Genomic DNA, 19715 nt, shown 5'->3' on the forward strand with positions numbered 1-19715 from the left:
GCTGAGGAGGATCCTACCTCTCCTCCCTCAGTGGTGACTCTCCAGTCGCCCATGGTACTTCCTGTCACGCCAGCCCCATCTGTCAGTGAGCTCACTCCCATGCCAGTCACTTCCCTTGAGCCAGTGCGGTCAACCTCATCCGCCCGGAGGAGGAAGAGAAGATGGGCTTCCGCCTCCCAGCCCACGCCTGCCCCGGTCAGCGAGCCAGAGCCCACGCCTGCCACGGTCAGCGAGCCAGAGCCCACGCCTGCCCTGGTCAGCAAGCCAGAGCCCACGCCTGCCCCGGTCAGCGAGCCAGAGCCCACGCCAGCCACGGTCAGCGAGCCTGACGCCACGCCAACTACGCACAGCGTTCCAGCATCGCCAGTCTCACCCGCCCGGAGGAAGGGGAGAATGGGAAAGTCCTCAGCTATCCGACCTCCGCCTCCCGCAGCTCCATCCCCAGAACCCCCCTGCGGCTCGGCCCTCAGTTTCCAGCGGACCCAAGCTCCCACATACCACGGCTAACCAGCCAGTGCCAGAAGCCTCAAACGTCAGTGAGCCAGTGCCAGAAGCCTCAAACGTCAGTGAGCCAGCGCCTGTAGCCTCGACCGTTCCTGAGCCAGCGCCTGTAGCCTCGACCGTCCCTGAGCCAGCGCCTGTAGCCTCGACCGTCCCTGAGCCAGCGCCAGTAGCCAGGATCGTCCAAGAGCCAGCGCCAGTAGCCATGACCGTCCAAGAGCCAGCGTCCCTCGAGCCTTCCAGGGCTCCGCCTCTCAAGTCTCTCGAGTCTTCCAGGGCTCCTCCTCCCGAGCATTCCAGGGCTCCGCCTCTCAAGTCTCTCGAGCCTCCCAGGGCTCCTCTCGGGCCTCCCAGGGCTCCGCCTCTCAAGTCTCTCGAGCCTTCTAGGGCTCCTCCTCCCGAGCCTTCCAGGGCTCCGCCTCTCAAGTCTCTCAAGCCTCCCAGGGCTCCGTCTCTCAAGTCTCTCGAGCCTTCCAGGGCTCCTCGTCTCGAGCCTCCCAGGGCTCCTCCTCTCAAGCCTCCCGAGCCTCCTAGGGCTCCGCCTCCCGAGCCTCCTAGGGCTCCGCCTCTCAAGTCTCTCGAGCCTCCCAGGGCTCCGCCTCCCGAGCCTCCTAAGCCTCCCGAGCCTCTTACGGCTCCACCTCCCGAGCATCCTGAGCCTCCCGAGCATCCTGAGCCTCCCACAGCTCCGCCAACCACAGCTCCGCCTCCGGAGTCTCCCGAGCCTCTCCCGGTTCCGCCTCCGAAGCCTTCCTCGGCTCCGCCCCCTGAGCCTCCCACAGCTCCGCCTCCGCAGCCTCCCTCGGCTCCGCCTCCAGTGGCTCCCTCAGCTCCGCCTTCTGAGCCTTCTACGCCCTCGCCTCCCGTGCCTCCCTCGGCTCCGCCTACGCCTTCCACGGCGCCGCCTCCCAAGCCTTCTACAGCTCCGCCCACAGTGTACCCCACGGCTCTGCCTGCCTCTGCTCCGCCCCCAGGGTCTCCTGTGGCCCTGCCTGTGCCTCCTTCGGCACCGCCACCCAAGTCTTCGACTGCTCCGCCTCAGAAGTCCTCCTTGGCTCTGCCACACGCGGCTCCGCCAGCTCCCCCAGTGGCCACTCCTCCTCCCAGGCTCCCTAAACCTGTTCCTGCCTGGTCGACACCTCCCTGGCCTCCTAAACCTGTCCCTGCCCGGTCGACGCCTCCCAGACCACCTAAACCTATCCCTACCCGGTGGAAGCCCCCCAGGCCACCTGACCCGTTCCCCGTCTCATGGACTGCCTGTCGGCCCTCTCGGCCTCCCTGGTCTGCCTGTCCGCCCCATGTGCCCCAGTGGACTGCCTAATTGCTCCTTGTGCCCCCATGGACTGCCTAATTGCCCCTTGTGCCTCCTTGGTCTGTCTCTGTGTCCCTTGTGCCTCCTTGGTCTGTCTCTGTGTGTTTTTTAGATAAGGTGTTACAACTTAATTTGAATATACTGTAACTGGAGAGTTAGTTATTATGAAGGTAGCTTAATTAGGATTTTGGTTAAGTTAATCAAAAAAGTAACACATTAAAAATGACTGATTACTTTTCTAAAATGGCAATCAGATTAATTTATGGATTACTTAAGTGGGAAAGTAATCTCATTACAATACAAGTTATGAAAATGACCTTCCTTTTTAGCTACTTTCTAACACATTTTACACAAAAAAATTCTAAAAAAAGTTTACAAATTTTCGTTCAGCAAATAAAAATAATGTCTACACTATACACTCACCTAAAGGATTATTAGGAACACCATACTAATACTGTGTTTGACCCCCTTTCATCTTCAGAACTGCCTTAATTCTACGTGGCATTGATTTAACAAGGTGCTGAAAGCATTCTTTAGAAATGTTGGCCCATATTGATAGGATAGCATCTTGCAGTTGATGGAGATTTGTGGGATGCACATCCAGGGCACGAAGCTCCCGTTCCACCACATCCCAAAGATGCTCTATTGGGTTGAGATCTGGTGACTGTGGGGGCCATTTTAGTACAGTGAACTCATTGTCATGTTCAAGAAACCAATTTGAAATGATTCGAGCTTTGTGACATGGTGCATTATCCTGCTGGAAGTAGCCATCAGAGGATGGGTACATGGTGGCCATAAAGGGATGGACATGGTCAGAAACAATGCTCAGGTAGGCCGTGGCATTTAAACGATGCCCAATTGGCACTAAGGGGCCTAAAGTGTGAAAAGAAAACATCCCCACACCATTACACCACCACCACCAGCCTGCACAGTGGTAACAAGGCATGATGGATCCATGTTCTCATTCTGTTTACACCAAATTCTGACTCTACCATCTGAATGTCTCAACAGAAATCGAGACTCATCAGACCAGGCAACATTTTTCCAGTCTTCAACTGTCCAATTTTGGTGAGCTCTTGCAAATTGTAGCCTCTTTTTCCTATTTGTAGTGGAGATGAGTGGTACCCGGTGGGGTCTTCTGCTGTTGTAGCCCATCCGCCTCAAGGTTGTGCGTGTTGTGGCTTCACAAATGCTTTGCTGCATACCTCGGTTGTAACGAGTGGTTATTTCAGGCAAAGTTACTCTTCTATCAGCTTGAATCAGTCGGCCCATTCTCCTCTGACCTCTAGCATCAACAAGGCATTTTCGCCCACAGGACTGCCGCATACTGGATGTTTTTTCCTTTTCACACCATTCTTTGTAAACCCTAGAAATGGTTGTGCGTAAAAATCCCAGTAACTGAGCAGATTGTGAAATACTCAGACCGGCCCGTCTGGCACCAACAACCATGCCACGCTCAAAATTGCTTACCGTAATTTCCGGACTATTGAGCGCACCTGAATATAAGCCGCACCCACTGAATTTTAAAAAAAATATTATTTTGAACATAAATAAGCCGCACCTGTCTATAAGCCGCAGATGCCTACCGGTACATTGAAACAAATGAACTTTACACAGGCTTTAACGAAACACGGTTTGTAACAAAAATAAATAGGCTTTAACGAAACACGGTGTGGCAGCGGGGGCGTGGTCAAGCGCCCGTCCGGGAGAGAAAAGCGGTAAGGGCGCTTACATCAAGTGCTGAAAACTGTCACACTGTTTTCCCAAGAAGGACACGTGAAGCAGGGCACTTGACGTTCCAGGTAAGGCTTTTAATGGCCACAGCAATGTTTACAATCAATTTTATAAAGTTTCTCAATTCTTGGACTTCTATGCGCCAACACTAGACTGACGTGTGTCTGTCTGTCACTCACTCACTCTCTCTCTGCTGCCTTTTTATGCCGCTCTCCCCACGCTTACTGAAATTAGACACAGGTGTTAGACATTAGCTCAGGTATAAGCGCCCTTATCGCTTTTCTCTCCCGGACGGGCGCTTGACCACGCCCCCGCTGCCACACACGGCTTGTAACAAAAAATAAAAAATTAGCAGTAAACCGTAGCCTAGCAAGAAAGTCATTGGTCACCATCTTCCTCCTCTTGTGCACATGAAACCACGGAAGTCATCTCCTTCAGTGTCGGAGTTGAATAGCCTCTGCACTGAGTCAATTCATCACGCTGCTGTTTCCAACGTCTCCCGTGCAGCAGCTCTATTTCCTTTTCCAACAGCCAGATCAATCGCCTTCCACTTGAAAGCTGCATATGCATTTCTCCGTGTCTTGAGGGTGACAAAATTACTACCGTAATCAGAAAGATGGGAAGTTTGAGCGCGCTCGATTTAATCTATACAGTTAACAAAAAAGTTGTTTGACCTTAACCCGTTCGGCAATTTCATTGGTCTAATGAAAGCTTCATGCCGCAAAAAACTGAGCACGTCACAGAATGTTTTTTTTTTTTTTTTTTTAAATAAAATTTGAAAGTGGGAAAAATCCATATATTAGCCGCATCGTTGTTTAAGCCGCCAGGTTCAAAGCGTGGGAAAAAAGTTGCGGCTTATAGTCCGGAAATTATGGTAAATCACCTTTCTTTCCCATTCTGACATTCAGTTTGGAGTTCAGGAGATTGTCTTGACCAGGACCACACCCCTAAATGCATTGAAGCAACTGCCATGTGATTGGTTGATTAGATAATTGCATTAATGAGAAATTGAACAGGTGTTCCTAATAATCCTTTAGGTGAGTGTATTATCTCCTTTGTTTATTGTCTCACACACACTTAGCACTTAATCACACATTTCTCCCTGACAATGTCTCATTGTGGGATCCTTGAAACACAAACAGACATATATATAAACACTTTCTTTTGTAAGTTTAATTAATAATATTATTTTAGAAATATAGGGGACCCATGTAATGTACTTAGAATGAATTTAATTGAAAGTCAGTGACTGTAATATGATTACAAGTATTTCTATTTCCGATGTCATAGTTTCGTTCTGCTGAAGATAGTTTCCTGGAGAAGAAAGCAATTGGGTGAAGTTTGGGTTTGTCTCTGTATCGGTGAGAGAGAACAGCACCAACTCCAGTTTCAGAAGCATCAACCTCTATAATAAAGGGTTTAGATGGGTCAGGATGCTTGATGATGGGTGCGGTGGTGAATGCAGCTTTTAGTAGACTCAGACCTTGATCAGCAGCAGGGTTCCAAGTTAGGCGCTTAAATTTCCCTCAGAGTAGAGACCTGAGGGGGTTGGCGATGGAGCTAAAACTACGAATGAAGCGTTGATAAATATTTGCAAAGCCTAGGAATCTTTGGAGGTCTTTGACTGTTCAAGGATTAGGCCATTCGATTACTGCCGTGATCTTGGATGGATCCATGGAGATCACTCTGGGGCTAATGATATAGCCCAAGGACACAGTTTGCTTGTGGAATTTCTCTCAATTAATGTAGAGTTGGTGCTACAAGAGGCATTTTAGGACTTGGCGGACATGGTGAACATGAGACTCAAGAGATGGTGAATATTTCAAGATGTCATCGATATAGGCTATTACAAATTTACCCAGCATGTCCCTTAGCACATCATTGATGAGACACTGAACGACAGAGGGGGAGTTAGCGATTCCATAAGTCATTACGCAGTACTCATAGAGACCTGAGGTGGTGCTAAAAGAGGTCTTCCACTCCTCGCCATGTCGAATGCGAGCCAGGTTATAAGCACTGTGGAGATCTAGCTTGGTAAACCATTGGGAAATACGCAACTCCTCTAAGACAGAGGGTACTAGGGGCAGACTGTGCATTTATTGAGGCCCCTGTAGTCGATACACGGTCTGAGTCCACCTCCCTTCAACTCCACAAAGTAGAGGCCAGTGGAAGCAGGAGATGTGGATGGCCAAATATATACCTGTTGGAGGGCTTCTCATATATATTCTTCCATGGCTCTCTGTTCAGACACTGCTAGAGGGTAAACTCGACCACGAGGGGGAGTCATTCCAGGAAGAAGCTCTATGGCACAGTCATAGGAGTGATGCGGATGTTGACCAGTGGCCTTGGAGAAAATCTCACCTAGGTCTTGATATTCTACAGGAATTTGGAATGTGGTGTGGTGCTCTGGACTTTCTATGGTCATGTTTCCAATAATAAACTTGGGTAGCTGAAGGCAATGGACATGATAATACGAGGACCACCGGGTGAGTTGTCGATCTGACCAAGAGAGCTGTGGATTTTGTAGTTCCAACCAAGGATAACACAGAATAACAGGATGGTTCAGAGAGGTGGTGACCAATGAGGAGATGTGTTCGTAATGACCTGAAGCGCTGACCTGAAGCATGAGGGGCTTAGTGCAAAGAGTTATGACACCATCTTCAATAGGTCCTCCATCAATGGCCTGAATACTTCTGGGTTGTGACAGTGACTCAGTAGGCATGTTTAATTTATTCACAGTCTCATGATCGAAGAAGTTATCCGCAGCTCCTGAGTCGATCATCTCTGTTAATACAGAAAATCCCTCAGAGTATAGTAGAGTAACAGGTATTGTAAAACTTCTGTCGACAGTAACTTGAAAAAGACTCACCGGCTTTGAGCGGGCATTGAGAATGCTGTCCTTGGTTTTGCCAGAGGAGGAGCAAAGAGCACAATTCTCAATGAGATAATCTGGTTTACTGCAGTAAAAACAACAGTGTCCCCTGTGTCTTCTTTCTCTTTCCACTTTAATTAATATCCGACTTGCATGGGATCCATGGTTTCGTTAGGAGGTTGCAATGTTTTCTTGACAATAGGCATAGGACGATTCAACAGCAGAAGATCAAGACAAATGGATAAATCAATGAGTGAGTCAAGGGAAAGTTGGTCGTCTCTGCATGCAAGCTCGGTTAACCTCAACGAAATATGGACTTAAGCGCTGTGTCATTAAAACCACTTCCAGCGGCGATTGTTCTGAACTCCAAGGTGTTTTCAGGACACGCCGATTACCTTGAGTGAGATCTAAGAGTTTCTCCCCCATTCTCTGCCATCAGGTGAATGATCAAACACACGCTTAAATAGCTCGGTGAAGTGCTGATACGAGGAAACAGATTCTCCTCCCTTTTCCTATATGGCAGATGCCCACAATACGGCTTTTCCATTGAGTAGATTCATAAAACTTGCAATCATGTTTAGCTCAGACATTCCTTCTTGACTGTAGAAATACAAGAAGCATTGAACAAAAAGCCTTTGCACTGAGAAACATCACCTGAGAATGTGTCGGTCATGGGCATCGGTGGGTTAATAGCGATGGTCCATGTGGGTGGAGGTAATACAGAGATAGCTTGTGTGATGAGATCAACCTTGACACTGAGATCAGTGAGATATTGTTGTTGTTCTTCCATTAACTGTCCATGATGAGTGAAAGCTTGCTTCCACTCCATGTTGTCTGCTGCATCCTTGAGAATGGGTGAAGTATTCTGTCAGGAAATACACCAGAAGAGTAGGATGCAAGTGCAGTAAGGGCAGTTTAATGTAGATCAGGCAACAGTACAGTTCAAACAGCAGGCAAAATCCAATAATCAGTACAGGCAGAAGGTCAAAGGTAAAGAGGTAACAGGGCTAGAGGCAAACTCGTGGTCAAAACAAGAGATCAGGCAAACTATGAAGGCTTGTAACGTCTTAGACACAATGAATAGAGCATAGACTTTGCAGTGACAAAATGTGACAGGGTTTCTTATAAAGGGAGGAGTGATAACTGTGGTGACAGTTGCAGGTTTACTGTGATAAAGGTGGTGTGTGGGAGTTCAAATTCAGGTGACCATGTTTGGATTCTGCTGTGACTGCTGGGAAACTGGGTTCATGACACGTAGGGTCACAGGTATTGCTGGATCCTATCCCAGCTTTCTTGGGCCAAAGGCTATCTACAAATATCATAAAATGTTAAAATGTTACACAAACCACATTCTTTTTACAGTTACTACGTTCAGTAAATTATCATGTTAATCGTAAAAATATACTCCATAGTACCAATATAATTTCCGCCAATTAAAAGCTTAAGCAATGCAATTCATCACTCATTCTTCTTCTTCACTAACTAGATAATATATAATCATCTCATGAACCTTATATATAGCATAGAGGTTAGAGATTTTATTTCTTTTCACATTAACTCATGCAAATACTGTTATGCAAATATTTTAAGTTTCTATTTTCCACCATTTTCTCTCTCCCTCTCTCTCTCTCTCTCTCTCTCTCTCTCCATCCATCCATCCATCCATCCATTCATCTATCTTGCATGGCGGTCAGCTCTGCATCGGCCTCAGACTGGGCGGGCAGACCTGAAAGTGGCAGCCCAGTCCAATCCTCAGCATCCAACATTGTCAGTGCGCTCTCCGATGCAGCAATCGAAGACTCATCCAGCTTGCGGGCCCCGAAAGAGATGTCAAGCTGGCTGTGAGGCGGGCTGGTCTCATTTCAGAACCAGATGGGACAAACAAGCGTGCTGGGGAACAGGAGGTCCGCGGGGAAGAAGCAGCAAGACCACGCCCATTGAACTCCCCAAATAGCCTCCAGCGCCAGTCCGGCCGACCTCATAGCCATGGGTCGAAGTCGCAGCACAGGGGCAGCTGGAGTGGCTTTCTCCAGTTCGAAGAAGGAAAGCCGCGACCGCATCGTTGGTTCTCGCAATGAGAACATGAGCCATCCACATATGCTGCCTGTTGTCGTCGGAGGCAGAGAGATAACGATCGCACCCAGGAATCACACAAGGACAGAAAGGCATCTTTAAAAAGACGCTTCTTTAAAAAGACGTTCAACATTAATGTGTGTGACTTTTTAAGAGGTATATTCTTTTAGCAGAAAATATACTCTTTAGCAGCGCTGTAGAATCTGCAGTTGGCATGCAGAAGTAGAGAAAGCCACTGGAATGCGCCGTATATCCAACAGCATATGCTTCTGTAGAGGTGAATAGAACAGCACTAGTATTCAGCTCGCTGATAGTACAACCACTCGGCTCCGAAGAAAAAATCTGAATGAATCCTGCATTCTAGCTCTCTTTTATACCCGTATGTCTAGGTGCCAATTTTCATTGGCCTTTTCTCAAAGATCAGAGGGGATCTGGGCTCTCATGATCGACCACTAGTGTCACTATATCGACACAACGTCGAGTGAGTGACAGAAGGAGAAAGAGGGATCATTAAAAAAAAAAATTTACATTTTTAATTTAATACTGCCCTGATGCAGCTTTTTGACATAACAAATATTTACATGTGTTCAAAATAATAACTGAATCTACACCAGCGATCCCCTTCAAACGTTTACATCCCCTTGGTTCAAAATATGGTGTGTTGCTTCCTCGATGATCAATTACATTTTGTATCTTATTGTATCTGTATTGTGTGTCCCAAATGACACACAATACACTATGCATATACACTATGCCCTCAGCCATGTAGAGCATGAATTTTCAAAGTGTAGGACTGTCCCAAATGGAACACAAATGTTTTTTTACTTCACCGAAGCACTCACTATTTTTTTAGCCGATAGAAGTGACTTTTCAACTGTGGAAAGCAAACTCAGTTCAACAGTCATATGTTAAATAATAAACATATTAATACAGTGAATGGTGATTGCAAAGAATTCATCTAACATTTGTAATGTCTGTATTAACAGAAATTTCACTAGTTGCCACATTTAACATTATTTACAATTGTTTTGTCGGGCCAGCATCATTGCCAGGTGTCTGCCCCTTCCGCTACAGGTCTATGGCGACTGTTGAGTGCATGAAGTGTCCAAAATTCCACACTCTGTTATTTAAGTGGAAGAAGTGCATCATCTGGGTACTGCATTTTCAGTGTAAATATACAACTTTCACTATTTACACAAAAAAATGGCATAGAATAGTGCAGAATTGTGCAATATGGGATGCACCCCCTGCTTTGTACTAAGCAATGAAGCTGCCCACTGTTTCCTGCACGTCTTTGGTTTTCAATAATCTTTTATTGAATTCGACATATTTGAATTCTTCCCAACAATGGCTATATAATGTTGACATACAGCTCGAATAAAACTTTGACACAAGGTCCAAGTAGGGATTACACCATGAACCAAGGGGATGTAAACATTTGAGCAGCATGATTTGTGTAAAATTGTATCATTTTGTCTTCAAAATGATACAACGAGGCTCTCCATGTGGAATAAAACAGCATTTATAAGGTTACTGATATGACTGCAGTCTTCAATTTCATGTGATAAAAAATCAGAGGATCCCATAAAACACATTGTTTTTCTTACTTCAGGTAAATAGATTTGTTTTGTTTTTTTAAATCAAAGTGGGCTCACATGGACTTGTGATGTCAAATGCCAAATGTGTTAGAAATTAGCAGAATATGGTTAACCCTTTTCTGAAATGAAGTTGGCCCCTGGGGACCTTTTTTCCCTGAGTCTGTGGGCCTTTTACCCCTAAGGTAATGTTTTTTTTATTATCAAAAATCCTACTGTATTCTTAATTAATATTTAATAATTTTTTATAATTTTTGTGACCAGAAACAAAGCACATTTTTCTTAAGGTGTGCCTTTATCCCTGTTGTACCCTAATTATTCCTCTACACACATACAATTGGTGTAACACCACTACACCACTTCTACCTCGCAACACACACAGCTTGTTGAGGCCACTATCAGTTACTAGTGTAATCATGGACTCCTGTCTGCAGCTCTCCAGTCTCTCTCTTTTTGGAGATTAGCCAGAAAACCCCTCATTGGACTCAGCAAATGGCCAATCATAGCCAGTCTTTCCCTTTGCTTCTTATGCAAGCTTTCAACGGCCATGGGAGAGCGATAGAGGAGTTTAGACAGGAAAGAGGGGGATGTTTGAGAGTCTAGCCTGCGGAAACTGCGGAAACAAAAGTGTCATGTTCTTCATTTTGGAGAAAATCAGATATGATTCTATTGTTATAACTCATGTTTTAGTATGTTATTTATAATCTGTACTACTACTCTCCTTAAACTAAAACACATTCATATCAAAAGTTGATTCTTTTTAATTTAATACAGATTTTTGAATCAATAATTAAAGTTTATTAGATCTTTTATTTACATATGATAATATACAAATACTACAATCGTTACATTTGTTGAATAGGTGAAGTGTGTGATGTCAATTATAGAAAGAAATAGAGGTGGTATTTGCTGGTTTCCTGAGAAGTGTGGCTTCCTGCTGCAGGTGTTTGATCTGGTGGTTATTCATGTAGAAAAACTCAGACAGACACTGCAGATTGCAACACCAAGCAACATCTCTGTCTTATGTAAATTAAATGGAGTATTTTGGGCTTTCAAATCAAATCGTAATTTCTTGTTAACTCAAATAATTTGTTTGGTAGAATTAAGATTTTTCTTTAAGATTTTGCTTATTGGCAAGAATTCAGATTCCAATAAAATGTCAAGTCAAGTCAAGCCAATTTTATTTGTATAGCGCCTTTCACAACACACATCGTTTCAAAGCAGCTTTACAGAAGATCAGGCATTAACAGACGATAAAACTGTAATGTTTATAATCATCATCAATGAATCATTGTGTAATTAGATAAAATACGATTGTTAATCGTGTTTAAAAATAAGTAATTAAATAACAATTGTCTTAATAACCCCAGTGAGCAAGCTGAAAGCGACTGTGGCAAGGAACACAAAACTCCACAAGATGTTGATTAATGGAGAAAAATAACCTTGGGAGAAACCAGACTCACTGTGGGGGCCAGTTCCTCTCTGGCTAACATCATGAATATAATGTAAATATTACTTATGTATAGCTAAAGTCATGGTTTAAAATTATTAAACTCAGTAAGTGTTAAGGGTCAGTGTTTAAACATTGATTTTGTTTGAACTGTAAGATTAATGACCAATGTCTTTGAAGTCCATCCTGGATTACCTGCAGAAGTTCACATAGATGCAATTAACTTGTTAATTGGCTGATGAAGGCTTTTGTTGGCAATTGTTAGTCTATGTATTCCATTTCAAGATCGTAATCGATCAATAGACTGAGGTGATGCAGGTACAGGTGATGCAGGCACAATTTAGCCACAGTACTGAATAAACATCTAGGATTGTTGTGGTTATTTTCTATGAGTTTACTAAAATATGCTGACCTGGCAGCTTTTAGTGCCTGTCTGTTTCTACAGACACTATCCTTCCATGCACCACAAAATACTTCTAATTTTGTATTTTTTCACATGCGCTCCATTTTCCAAGCTGCTCTCTTGAGAACATGAGTGTGATCATTGTAACATGGTGCAGGGCTTATTTCTTTAATTTTCTTTAATCGAAGTGGGGCGATTAAAGAGTGCTAGAGAAGACTGCGTTTATATTTTTTGTTATTTCATCAAGTTCTTCTGGGCTTTGGGGTTTATTGAGTGTATGAGATAGATCTGGAAGATTATTAGTGAAGCTATCTTTAGTGGTCGAAAGAATAGTTCTACCTGAACGATAGCGTGGTGTAGATTGAATAACATTAGCTGATTGCAGCATACAAGAGACGAGGTAATGATCCGAGATGTCATCACTCTGCTGCAGAATTTCTGTATTATCAACATCAAGTCCATATGACAGAATTAAATCTAGTGTATGATTAAACCGATGAGTTGGTCCTGTTACATTTTGTCTGACTCCAAGAGAGTTGAGAATATCGATAATTGCTAATATCAATGTGTCATTTTCATTATCTATGTGAATGTTGAAGTCACACCAATTAAAGCTCTATCTACAGTAACTGCTAGATCTGATAAAAAATTTGCAAATTCACCAAGGAAATCAGAATAAGACCCGGGTGATCTATACATTGTAGCAAGGACAAAAGTCGACAGAGATTATATTTATGTCTGACAGTGTCACATTAAGCATTAGTTCAAAAGACTTACATTTATATCCTGTCATCTGAGTAACACCAAAAACTTCACTGTAAATTGTAGCAACACCTCCTCCTCGACCCTTCAGAAGAGGCTCACGTTTATTAGATTAGATAGGGAGTAGATTCATTTAAACTAATATATTCATCTGGTTTAAGCCAGGTTTCAGTCAAACAGAGCGCATCCAATCTATGATCTGTAATCATTTCATTAACAATTAGTGCTTTGGTAGAAAGAGATCTAATGTTTAGTAGCCCTATTTTTACATGATATGTATTTTTAATTTGTTTGTTTTGTTCAAGTTTAACCTTAATCAAATTTTTCTAAATGCTTTATTGAGGGTATTGTGTTTGGTAGTTCGGGGAACGAAAATGGCAGCTATGTTGTTCACCTTAACAACCACATTGAAGAAAATGTACATGCAGGCAGGATCTTTGTCACTGCATGCTATACAGACCAAAGAGTTCATCATGATGTCAATATAAAGAAATAGTTCCTCCTCACTTTATTTTAGATGCATTCAAATAAAATACCCAGAAACACATGGATGACACCTAAGATGACTGATGGTTTGTAAAGCAGCTACTTATTGAACCACTGGGTCCTGTTGCATGTGTAGAGGCTGTACACCACAATTCTCAGAAGGCCACTAGTACACACATGGCTGCAGATTATGTTAATGGTGGGGAGTGGTGAGGGAAGGGCTTGTGAGAGGAAGGGTGTGCTTGTATGTGTGGAGGGGGAGCTATCTGGCTGGCCCAAACTGGTGTAAGTTTGGGCCAGCTTTTTTATTCAGCAGAGATCTGTCTGTGTGTTTGATTCCACACTTTTGTATTACTCTTTTTTTCTATCTCTCATCATTTATTTCTCTTTCATGCTTAAAAATGTAAAGCTCCATCATGTCTTTACTGTATATCGAGTCTGAGTCGGTGCTACAAGAGGCATTTAAGGACTTGGCGGACATTGTGAACATGAGACTCAAGAGATGGTGAATATATCAAGATGTCATCGATGTAGGCTATTACAAATTTTCCCAGCATGTCCCTTAGCACATCATTGATGAGACACTGAATGGCAGAGGGGGAGTTAGCAATTCCATAAGTCATTACGCAGTACTCATAGAGATCTGAGGTGGTGCTAAAAGAGGTCTTCCACTCCTCGCCATGTCGAATGCGAGCCAGGTTATAAGCACTGTGGAGATCTAGCTTGGTAAACCATTGCGAAATCCGCAACTCCTCTAAGGTACTAGGGGCAGACTGTGCATTTATTGAGGCCCCTGTAGTCGATACACGGTCTGAGTCCACCTCCCTTCAACTCCACAAAGGAGAAGCCAGTGGAAGCAGGAGATGTGGATGGCCGAATATATCCCTGTTGGAGGGCTTCTCGTATATATTCTTCCATGGCTATCTGTTCAGACACTGCTAGAGGGTAAACTCGACCACGAGGGGGAGTCATTCCAGGAAGAAGCTCTATGGCACAGTCATAGGAGCGATGAGGATGTAGACCAGTGGCCTTGGAGAAAATCTCACCTAGTTCTTGATATTCTACAGGAATTTGGAATGTGGTGTGGTGCTCTGGACTTTCTATGGTCATGTTTCCAATAATAAACTTGGGTAGCTGAAGGCAATGGACATGATAATATGAGGACCACCGGGTGAGTTGTCGATCTGACCAAGAGAGCTGTGGATTATGTAGTTCCAACCAAGGATAACCCAGAATAACAGGATGGTTCAGAGAGGTGGTGACCAATGAGGAGATGTGTTCGTAATGACCTGAAGCGCTGACCTGAAGCATGAGGGGCTTAGTGCAAAGAATTATGACAACATCTTCAATAGGTCCTCCATCAATGGCCTGAATACTTCTGGGTTGTGACTATGACTCAGTAGGCATGTTTAATTTATTCACAGTCTCATGATCGAAGAAGTTATCCGCAGCTCCTGAGTCGATCATCTCTGTTAATACAGAAAATCCCTCAGAGTATAGTAGAGTAACAGGTATTGTAAAACTTTTGTCGACAGTAACTTGAAAAAGACTCACCGGCTTTGAGCGGGCATTGAGAATGCTGTCCTTGGTTTTGCCAGAGTTGGCACAAAGAGCACAATTCTCAATGAGATAATCTGGTTTACCGCAGTAAAAACAACAGTGTCCCCTGTGTCTTCTTTCTCTTTCCACTTTAATTAATGTCCGACTTGCATGGGTTCCATGGTTTCGTTAGGAGGTTGCAATGTTTTCTTGACAATAGGCATAGGACGATTCAACAGCAGAAGATCAAGACAAATGGATAAATCAATGAGTGAGTCAAGGGAAAGTTGTTCATCTCTGCATGCCAGCTCGGTTAAGATCTCTGGATTTAAACCTTGATGAAATATGGACTTAAGCGCTGTGTCATTAAAACCACTTCCAGCGGCGATTGTTCTGAACTCCAAGGTGTTTTCATGACACAGCGATTACCTTAAGTGAGATCTAAGAGTTTCTCCCCCATTCTCTGCCATCAGGTGAATGATCAAACACACGCTTAAATAGCTCGGTGAAGTGCTGATACGAGGAAACAGATTCTCCTCCCTTTTCCTATATGGCAGATGCCCACAATACGGCTTTTCCATTGAGTAGATTCATAAAACATGCAATGTTGTTAGGCTCACATTCCTTCTTGACTGCAGAAATACAAGGAGCATTGAACAAAAAGCCTTTGCACTGAGAAACATCACCTGAGAATTTGTCAGGCATGGGCATCGGGCATAGCGATGGTCCGTGTGGGTGGCGACTTCGCAGTGACTAAACGTGACCAGGTTTCTTATAAAGGGAGGAGTGATAACTTTGGTGACAGTTGCAGGTTTACTGTGATAAAGGTGGTGTATGAGAGTTTGAGTTCGGGTGACCATGTTTGGAAGCTGCTGTGACTGCTGGGAAACTGGGTTCATGACACGTAGGGTCACAGGTATTGCTGGATCCTATCCCAGCTTTCTTGGGCCAAAGGCTATCTACAAATATCATAAAATGTTATTACACAAACCACATTCTTTTTACAGTTACTACATTCAGTAAATGATCATGTTAATAATAAAAATATACTCCATAGTACCAATATGAAGGTAATTTCTGCCAATTAATAGCTTATGCAATACAATTCATCACTCATTCTTCTTCTTCATTAACTAGATAATATATAATAATCTCATGGACCTTATATATAGCATAGAGGTTTGAGATTTGATTTATTTTCACATTAACTCTTGCAAATACTGGTAGGCAAACATTTTAAGAATTGTTCATTGTAGTCTCTTTATTATTTAAAAATATCAATGAGACATGCTGTCATTTTAGAGTAACCTACAGTTCCCTTCTTTAGCAGGTGGTCAAGTTTCTATTCTCCACCATTCTCTCTCTCTCTCTCTCTCTCTCTCTCTCTCTCTCTCTCCATCTATCCATCCATCCATCCATCCATCCACCTATCTATCTATCTATCTATCTATCTATCTATCTATCTATCTATCTATCTATCTATCTATCTATCTATCTATCTATCTATCTATCTACTGTATCATATACATCTACTATACTGTATGTATAATATAAGTCTATCTTTATATTAATTAATTCATTTATTTGCCTGGCTTACTTAATTTTTTTAACTGAATAAAAGCTAACAAAAGGAACACTGGTTACCATGTTACTTTAGAGGATTAAGAAAATGAAAAATGAACCCTCCAAACAGTTGATCTTTAGTAATTCCCATCAATGTTGGCTATATTCTTCAAATTTAACATACAGAGAGCTGATGCTACTGTAATGTTACAAATGTTACAGTGTTACTGTAAAGTTGGTCGACCTATTACAGTAAACATCAATGTGGGCAAGAGAGGTCTAATTTAAATGTTGAATTAGCAAACTTTTTGCAAAACATCAATGCAGTGCTGTTTAACAAGCACTGTAATAATGGAATATAAATATGAATATCAGCAATAAGGAAACTGTAAATATAGAATTGAATTATGTTTGGGTGGGACGTCAGCGCCTCTTCCAGGCTGTCCAGAGAAACGCAGTTTGAGCGCATTTTGGGAATGCGTTCGAGCTGTGCAGAGAGGAAGACGACCACTGAGAGGCGGGCTTTGAAAAACAATTCTAAAATATATAGAAGAAAATTATCAAATGATTTTGAAATGCATTGTTTAATAAAAAAAAATCTATTTCTTTTTATTTCTTATATATAATAATATTTTCGAGATGACAGCCAGTGAGGTAAAATTGTATTATGAATACTGATTTAAGATGCTATTTAACTGGCATATTTGAAATGTGTAGATAAATGTAAGAACAGCTTTTTACGCAGCAGGCATTCCTCGGTTTTCTTAATAATAATCATATGAATTATATATCATACAATTCGTAAAGAGTTACAAAGTACTTGACGAAATGTCCTCATTCGTTACAAAGAATTTGCAAGGGTATTTATCTAGCACTAGGTGGCAGTGTTAAATAGGGACAGCACAAGGAAACAAGAAAAGAGAGTTCGAAGACGTCTTCAGTGCAGGGCTATTTAAAATGAAGGCATACAGTGTGCAGATATATCGAAACCAAATAAAACAACAACAAAAATATAAAACAACTTGCTCTTTTATCTCTGTAGCCTTAAATTTTTTTTGATGATTTGTTTTAGCCGAGCAAATGCACCTTTTTTGTTATGAAAGTGCTCCTTGCTTTCTGATATTTTATATTTATATTTGAGCTGTTGCGATCAAAAGTAGGCCTACAAAATATTCAGACACCAAACTGTGTTTGTCTTTTTTTAGAGGATTTTCCCCGTGTTTACAAAATGTTTTACACTAATATTTAAAAAAAAAAAACATTACATAATCTTAAGCCAGAGGCAACAAAAAGCATCTTCTTTGGGCTAAGTGCAAATAGTTTTAGATTATATTTGCACTCCTGATTAAATACTAACAAACAGAACAGTGAGATCGCTGCAGCGTGTTTATTTAGAGTCATTTACATTTACGCATTTGGCAGACATTTTACATTGCACACTATCCCCCCCAGAGCAATCTGGAGTTAAGTACCTTGCTCAAGGACATACAAAAGGTGGAGATTAATGAAAATGCAAAAATGTAAATTAAAACTATGGCTTCCACCGTTAATACAATATAGTAAAACCAATGTTAACTCCCCGACCATGTGAGGGTATGTGCATCCCTACTAGGACATTTTTATCATTCAACAATGATAAACCATGGTTCACAGGAAAAGTCAGACAGCTTTGGCATGCCAAAGAGGATGCTTACAGGGGTGGGGATAGAGTCTTGTATAATCAGGCCAGGAACACACTGAATAAGGAAATCAGAGTGGCTAAAAGAAGCTACTCTGAGAAGCTGAAAAACAAGTTTTCAGCTAACGACCCTGCATCAGTGTGGAGTGTTCTGAAACAACTTACTAATTACAGGACTCCTACCCCAAACCCTGTGGCGGACCGATGACTGGCTGACGACCTGAATGTGTTCTATTGCAGATTCGAAAGGCCCAATTTCACACCCCACATGCACTTGGACCTTCATTTCACACAAACATTAACACCTCCTGCAACCCCCCTCCTCCCTCCTCCTGCTACACAACCTGCACTCAAGATCTGTGAAGATGATGTGTGCCGTGTCTTTCGGAAGCAAAGGTCAAGGAAGGCTCTGATCCCCCTTCAATTTGCTTATCGAGCAAACAGGTCTGTGGATGATGCAGTCAACATGGGATTACATCACGTCCTGCAACATCTGGACAGACCAGGGACATACGCAAGGATCCTTTTTGTGGACTTCAGCTCGGCTTTCAACACAATCATCCCAGCTATTCTCCGGACTAAGTTAAACCAACTCCCTGTTCCCACCTCAACCTGTCAGTGGATTACCATCTTTCTGACGGACAGGCAGCAACTTGTGAGGCAGGGAAAATTAACTTCCACCACCTGTACCATCAGCACTGGTGCCCCCCAGGGATGTGTGCTCTCCCCACTACTCTTCTCGCTCTACACAAATGACTGCACCACCAAGGACCCCTCTGTCAATCTCCTCAAGTTTGCAGACGACACCACTGTCATTGGCCTCATCCGAGATGATGATGAGTCTGCATATAGGAAGGAGATTGAACGTCTGTCTGTCTGGTGCAGTCAAAACAACCTGGAGCTGAACACGCTCAAAACGGTGGAGATGATTGTGGACTTTAGGAGGAACACCCCAACATTGTCCCCCCTCACCATTCTAAACAGCACTGTGGCAGCAGTGGAGTCATTCAGGTTCCTGGGCACTAACATCTCACAGGACCTGAAGTGGGAGATACACATCGACTCCATGGTGAAAAAGGCCCAGCAGAGGTTGTACTTCCTTCGCCAGCTGAGGAAGTTCAACCTGCCACAGGTGCTGCTGAAACAGTTCTACTCAGCAGTCATTGAGTCTGTCCTCTGCACTTCAATAACTGTCTGGTTTGGTGCAGCTACGAAATCAGACATCAGAAGACTACAAAGGACAGTTCGGTCTGCTGAGAGGATTATTGGTTGCACCCTGCCCCCCCTTCAAGAACTATACACTTCCAGAGTGAAGAAAAAGGCTGGGAAAATCACTCTGGATCCCACTCACCCTGCCCACTACCTTTTTGAACTGTTGCCTTCTGGCCGGCGCTTCAGAGCTCTGAACACCAGAACCGTCAGACACAGGAACAGTTTTTTTCCCTCAGGCCATTCATCTAATGAACAATTAAATTGCCCCATTGAGCAATAATTATGTGCAATACACAGTTTAAGTCTATTTATATTATCCAACATATCCACTTCTGCCATTACTTACATTGCTCTGTACATAATATACTGTATTGTTGTTCTTTAAATAACAGATTGTAATAGATTTGCACTACATGTATGTATGTGGGTATGTATGAAGGTGAGTGTATGTACGTATATGTATAATTCTTTATTTTTTGTTTTTAATTACCTATGTCTTGCTGCTGTTTTTGGTATTGTTTGTATTGTACACTGG

This window comes from Xyrauchen texanus, chromosome 2 (genome assembly GCF_025860055.1).
Source record: "Xyrauchen texanus isolate HMW12.3.18 chromosome 2, RBS_HiC_50CHRs, whole genome shotgun sequence".
Taxonomy (NCBI): domain Eukaryota; kingdom Metazoa; phylum Chordata; class Actinopteri; order Cypriniformes; family Catostomidae; genus Xyrauchen; species Xyrauchen texanus.